The sequence below is a fragment of the Lactuca virosa genome, chromosome 7 (genome assembly GCF_052849685.1).
Source record: "Lactuca virosa cultivar CGN04683 chromosome 7, Lactuca_virosa_CGN04683_v6, whole genome shotgun sequence".
Lineage (NCBI taxonomy): Eukaryota > Viridiplantae > Streptophyta > Magnoliopsida > Asterales > Asteraceae > Lactuca > Lactuca virosa.
The window spans coordinates 58,102,726-58,110,247 of NC_136432.1; positions in this window are offsets into that span (position 1 = coordinate 58,102,726).

A 7,522-nucleotide genomic window follows, 5' to 3' on the forward strand; every position below is an offset into this window, starting at 1 on the left:
CCACCTGAATGTCCTCTAGTGGTACCACCGCCATCTCATCGGCCACACACTTCCTCAACTGAGACATGCGGAAGGTGTTATGAATCTGACTCAACTCTACAGGTAGCTCCAACCGATAAGCTACCTTACCCACCATGGCGATCACTCTGAAAGGACGAATGTATCTAGGGCCCAACTTGCCCCGTTTCCTGAATCGGATCACCCCTTTCCATGAGGATACCTTCAGGAGAACATAATCTCCGACCTGGAACTCTAACTCAGATCGTCTCCTGTCTGCATAACTCTTCTGACGACTCTGAGTCGTCAGTAACCGCTGTCTGACCTGCTGAATATGCTCGGTCATCTTGAGCACTATCTCAATGCTCCCCATCACTCTCTGCCTCATCTTTCCCCAACAGATGGGACTTCGACATCTCCTTCCATACTGAAGCTCGAAGGGAGGCATGCCGATACTGGAATGATGATTGTTGTTATAAGAAAACTCAGTCAAGGGCAAATAAGTGTCCCAAATTGCACCGAAGTCCATAACACATGCACGCGACATGTCCTCGAGCGTTTGAATCGTCCGCTCACTCTGTCCGTCTGTCTTTGGGTGGTAAGTTGTACTGAAGTGCAGCCGGGTACCCAACTCCTCATGAAATTTCTTCCAGAACCTGGAAGTAAAACGCATATCCCGATCTGACACTATCGAAGTTGGCACCCCATGCCATGCCACTACCTCTCGCACGTAGATCTCAGCCAACTTCTCTGCATAAGAGCTCTCACTGATGGCGAGAAAATGAGCACTCTTCGTCAGCCGATCTACAATCACCCATATCGCGTCTACTCCACGCGCAGTCCTTGGTAACTTGGTGATAAAATCTATGGTGATATGTTCCCACTTCCACTGGGGAACCTCTAGAGGCTGTAACCGGCCATGTGGACGCTGGTGCTCGCCACGTCTCTCTTCATACAGGTCCACCAATAATCTCTTTTCAGGTCCAAATACATCTTAGTGGCCCCTGGGTGGATCGAGAATCTCGATCTATGTGCCTCCTCCATCAGTATACGCCGAGCTCCACCCGTATAGGGCACCCAGATCCGCCCTCGGAAGGTCACAAGGCCACGACACTCCGTCTCATAGTCGGAAACCTGCCCAATCACCCGTTCCCTCTTGCGGTTCTCCGGTCTCACGGCCTCCACCTGGGCCTCTCGAATGGTATCCAAGACTGGAGTCATCACTGTCATCCTCATACATACATCTCATATCGGAGCACTCTCTGCTCTACGGCTCAGGGCGTTGGCTACCACATTAGCCTTGCCCGGGTGATATAAGATCTCATAGTCATAGTCTTTCACTACATCCAACTACCTCCTCTGTCTCATATTCAGGTTGGGCTGATCCATAAGATACTTCAGGCTCTTGTGGTCCGTGTATATGGTACACCAGACTCCATACAGATAGTGATGCCAGATCTTGAGGGCGAAAACCACCGCCCCCAACTCCAAATCGTGGGTGGAATACCTCGTCCCATGAGGCTTCAACTGCCTCGATGCATATGCGATCACGTGTCCCCTCTACATCAACACCGCTCCCATCCCTGATATAGAGGCATCACAGTAAAATACGAAATCCTCTACTCCCTCAGGAAGGGCTAACACCAGGGCTTCGCACAATCTCTGGCGAAGAGTATCAAATGAGGCCTGCTGCTCGGGCGCCCAAGAAAATGTAACACCCTTCTGGGTCAACCTGGTGAGAGGAACAACGATCTTGGAGAAGTCTCTGACAAATCTCTGATAGTAACCGCCCAAACCCAAAAAACTCCTAATCTCGGACGGAGATCTCGGCACCTCCCAACTCATAACTGCCTCAATCTTGGCAGGGTCGACTAGTATCCCATTCTGATTAACGAGATGTCCCAGGAACTGGACCTCTTGTAACCAGAAATTACACTTGGAGAATTTGGTATATAGCCTCTCCGACCTCAGAACTCCAAGAACCTCTCTAAGATGCTCCTCGTGCTGCTCCCTGGACCTCGAGTACACAAGAATACCTTCGATGAACACGATCACCGATCGATCCAACATGGGCCTACACACCCGGTTCATGAGGTCCATGAACGCCGTCGGTACGTTGGTGAGCCCGAAAGGCATCACCACAAACTCGTAGTGCCCATAACGAGTCCTAAAAGCTGTCTTCAGAATATCCTCCTCGCAAACTCTCACCTGATGATATCCAGACGTCAAATCAATCTTAGAGAACCATGATGCCCCCTGCAACTGATCGAATAAATCGTCGATCCTCGGAAGTGGATAACAGCTTTTGACCGTCATTTTGTTCAACTCCCGATAATTAATGCACATCCGGTGTGACCCATCCTTTTTCTTGACAAAAAGGATCAGACTCCCCACGGTGAGCTACTCGTTCTGACGAACCCCTTCCCCAACAGCTCCTGGAGCTGTGAGGATAACTCCTGCATCTATGGCGGCGCAAGGCGATAAGGTGCCTTGGCAATAGGCGCCGCACCCTGAATCAAATCAATCCAGAACTCCACCTGCCTCTCGGGAGGCACACCCGACAACTACTCGGGAAAAACGTCCGGAAACTCGCACACTATCGGAACCTCGGAGATAGAAATCGGCCTCTCCATTGCAACCCGCGTATCCATTACGTATGCCAAAAAGCCCATACAACCCTGCTGTAGACTCTGTCTCGCTCTGGCGGCAGAGCAAAAAGTTGATCCAAATCTGGTACCCTCGCCATACACCATAAGCACTCCCCCACTAGGGTCTCGTATAGTCACCATCTGATGCTCACAGTCGATCACAGCTCCAAACCGACTCAACCAGCCCATGCCCACTATGACACAGACATCACCCATCGCGATTTGTACCAGGTCTATCTGGAACTCAACGCCGAAAATCTCTAGTACACACCCTCGGAATACATCGGTAGCGAAAACCGCAAGCTCGTCGGCTATAGAAACTCTCAGAGGTCGACTCAATGCCTCTCGTCGGGTACTGATGTGGCGACTAAAAGCTAAGGACACGAACGATCGACTCGCACCCGAGTCAAAAAACACTAAAGCAGGTACAGAGATCACATGAAAAGTACCTATACACAACACAATGTAAGTATAAACAAATATCAAAACAACATAGATAAGGAGATACGTACCAGCAACAACATCAGGCGCGACACGGACCTCCTCCGCTGTCAGCTGAAATGCTCTCCCACGAGCCTGCGGAGGCTCGGTCTTCCCTGGCCTGCAATCAGTAACACGCAAAGCATCCGAAGTGGTAGCCTGGGCGGATCCCTGGGTAAGCTGAGGACACTCGGCCTTTCGATGGCCGGTCTGGTTGCAGTGAAAGCAAACAGAAAATCCCTTGGGGGCAGTCCCTTGCCATGTGCTCCTCTTTTCCGCATTTGTAGCAAATCCCTGCCCGACAAGATTCCTCGTGGGTCTTGCTGCACTTGCTACAAGCACGACCCCTCTGACCTCCAGTCCTCGAATCAGTGGGCTTAGCCCGCTTAGCTGCCGGCTGCGACTGTGTCAGTCTCCTATCTCTCCCCTGCTGCTCTCCCTCCTCTCTGGTCTGAATCTCCAACTCAATCTCCCTCCTCCTGGCATTGGTATGCAACTCAACCAATATCCGATAAGATGAGTTCGCCACGAACTCCCGAATATCCCTCCTCAAAATGCTCAAGTACCAGCTTACACGTGCCTGCTCAGTGGACACGTGCTCAGGGCAGAACATCGCCCTCTCATGAAGCATCCTAGTAATCTCAGTCACCGACTCTGTCTTCTGCTTTAGAGACAGAAACTCCCACGCCAAACGTTCCCTCTCCACCTGGGGAACATACTCATATCGAAACAACTTGGTGAACCTCTCCCAAGTCACTACAACATGATTTGCAGGGGTAAAATCAGTCGTCACAAACTCCCACTAGTCCTTCGCTCCCAAGCGAAGCTGGTTCAGGGCGAACCAGACTCTCAGATGCTCTGGCATGAACAAGTATAAAAGCATCCCTCAAGATCAGCGATCCATCTCATGGCAGCAATCGGATCTTGCGTCCCATCGAACTCTGGTGGCTTCGTGTTGCTGAACTCCCGAAACAACAACTAGTCACCTCCCTGTGGTCTAGCAGAAACAACAGCTGCAGTGGCCTCAGTAATAGCAGCGTATCGCTCGTCAAACGTCTCAATCATGGTGGTCTTAATAGACCCGAACATGTCAGGAATCTCCTCTCGAATAGCTGCGGCCACCTCTTCGTGAATCATCCTGCGAATCTCATCATCACTAGTCCCACTGCCTCCCGGGTTGTGGCGTGTACCCACCATGATGTCTCTGAAACACAACACAAAAATCATCAGAGACTCGCTCGAGCATACTCATACTCGATCACTCATCCCTACTTGTTCCTTAGCATCCTAAGGATTCTTACTTGGGTGGCATACAGATCCGGTGATTTCAGTATTACGGGCCCAATACTACCTTCCACACCAACCTGTAGTCATCCCAAGTCCTCCTCCTAAGGTTCTAATTCAGAAATACTCTATTTCTCATAAATATCAGGCTACTCTCCCAGTAGGCTACTCATATGCTCATCTAGGTATCTCTTCCTAGATTATCTCTCGACTCAGAACTCAGCACATACTCAGAGCAATAACAGATAACACTGATCAAAAGCATCTCCTAGGCTAAGGCATCACAAATCAGGCAACTCTAGCCCTAGAATATGAAATACATAGCCTACTCTCTAGCATGCATCTCTATATCACATAAGTATCTCAAAAATATCTCAGAAAATAAACAGTTAAGGATATTTTGGGAAACCACCGTTCGGGCTCTGGCTGATTGTACACACTGCTCCTTCTCGTTTTCTCTTGAAATCTCTTACTCGGTTTTAGAAAAATCATTTCTTTTAAATTTTTTTCTCAAATCCTCAGTTTGAGTCCAGACATACCCGAAGGTGCATCCGAATCCCTCAAACCAAGGCTCTGATACCAACTTGTAACACCGTAAATTTTCAAACCAAATTTTTCATTTTAAAAGCACAATAAACTCATATATTGTATTTCATAAAACCACAAGTATCTCAAAATGTCAACATCATAACCACAAATAAAGTCAAATCCCAGAATCCTCAACATAGTCTCGAACAAGTGTGTACAATCATGTCGGCGCCTTCCCGTGGTCCTGAGAGGTACCTGAAACACATCACACATAACATGGTAAGCACGATGCTTAGTGAGTTCCCCAAAATACCACATACACAAATAATAAGCCTCTCATGGCTATAACTCGGCATGGACCCTCCGGTCTCATGCGTCTCGGTGTGGACCCTCCGGTCAGGTGTCTCAGTGAGGACCCTCTGGTCTCACAACTCGGTTGGACCCTCCAGTCCAGTATCTTAGTGAGGACCCTCCGGTCCCACAACTCGGTTGGACCATCTGGTCCTATCTCAGTAAACACAGAATATAGCATATATGTGACACAGACAAATGCATAGTATCATATAACTCAAGTAATCACATAGGACCCTCTGATCACACAAAGATACCACTCATGGTAAGTATAGTGAGAAGACTCACCTCGTAAGTAGGCTAAGAAAATGTGTACTCCTCGAACACGAATCACCGAATCTAGCCTTTCATTGAAGCTCTGGACGAAATAGCAACGGATCTAACAGCCTCATTCTTGTTCCTTGCTCGAAATCCTTCCCTTCTCTTCAAAAGATGCACCAAACACTCAAGGATTAGCTCACACACTCTCTTAGCTTAAAGGTCGATTAGGGTTTCACACAGGGGAGTTGGGCAGCTGGTGAAGCGGAAAAGAGAACATAAGTTCTCTTAAATAGGCCCCAACCCCGGAGATTAGGGTTTTCATCTCACAGCGCCTACTCGGCGAGTCGGCTCTCTGACTCGTCGAGTCGGTCATTAAACCCACGTGGCTAATCACGACTCTACTTGACGAGTTGAGGCTCCAACTCGCCGCGTTACTCAATAAACCCCAAAAATAAATATGTAAATAATATATCTGGGAGTCCGGATGTTACAATATATATATATATATATATATATATATATATATATATATATATATATATATATATATATATATATATATATATAACATCCTAAAATTTAAGACTAGGTTCTTAAATTAATAAAGTAAATAAATGACAAATGATGTATATAGTTAAATAATAAATGAAAGATCATATCATTAGTTGATATGAAGATTAGAAAGTTAGAAGTGAAAATAAAAATATTTTAAAAGTGAAAGGGCCAAAAGTGTCGAATTGACAAAGTATGTTGACCAAAGGGTTGACTCGGATAGTGGAAAGGACTACCGAAGTTATAATATGGATGGGGAAGGACTAAATATGTCAAATAACATGATAAAAATAGAAAAATTCAAGTAATGGTAAAATTGACAAAAGGCATGAACTAGAGGACTAAATGTGAACAAAATTAGGAAATAGGATGCATACACTCCCCATTATCTCTGAAGATCGTTTTGCAAAGATGGAACCCTCTAATGGCGATTTTTGTTCTTAACAGATTATATGGTTTGGTTCAACTAAAGAACTAAACAATCAAGCAAAGGAGTGAATGAATCAAGGCTTACAAGGTAAAATTCTTCTCCTCTTTTATCTTAGAATTCAAATTGATGAAAGGGATGAATCCCAATGCCGAATTTGATTTGATTTGATGATTAGGGTTTGGTTTTCTAACCTCCCTTGAGTTGTTTTGATGATTCCAATCTTAATCCAATCACCCCATTGATGGATTTAAGGATTTGGGTGAAACCCTCATGAACCCTAGAAATCCAAATTGGGGATTTCTTGTTTATTTGTTAAATTGGAATGGATTCAATGACCTAGATGATTTTTGATGACAATAAATGAAATTGGAATGATCAAATTCATCCATGATGGTAGAATCAATTATAATCATGGATTTGTATTGATTTTGGGGGAATTGGAATGAAAAAATGAAATCGTTTGTATGTGAGCCTTTTATGGGTATATGATACTCATAAACATGATTTGATACTAATAATATGATTTGAATGCAAGAACATTAATGCTTGCGTCATCTATAGTTGAATTTATGGAATAATTAGCGATAAGGGCATTTTGGGAAATCTAGGGATAACTACATGATGATTGGCATCTAAGAGGTGAATGACATTTATGGATATGAATTGAAGACTCTGCAAAATCCATCTTCTTCAAAGACAATTTATGATTTCGGACTGTCGTCATCCTCCTTGGAACGTGTTTATGAAGACATTCAGATTGATGACCAAGTCAAAGCAACTTAAGGAGGTGAAACAAAAACAAATCCTCCTTAAGGTAATCAAACAGAAACCAATCCCTCTACTTCCGAACCACATGATGACATAGGTGGTGATAACAATGACGATAAGTCTGAGAGTTCTGATAGGTTTTAGGTAAAACAAATAAACCGAGAAACAATTCCTAAGTTCACATGCAACCTACTTTGGATCTATGTTTTAACTATTGAACATA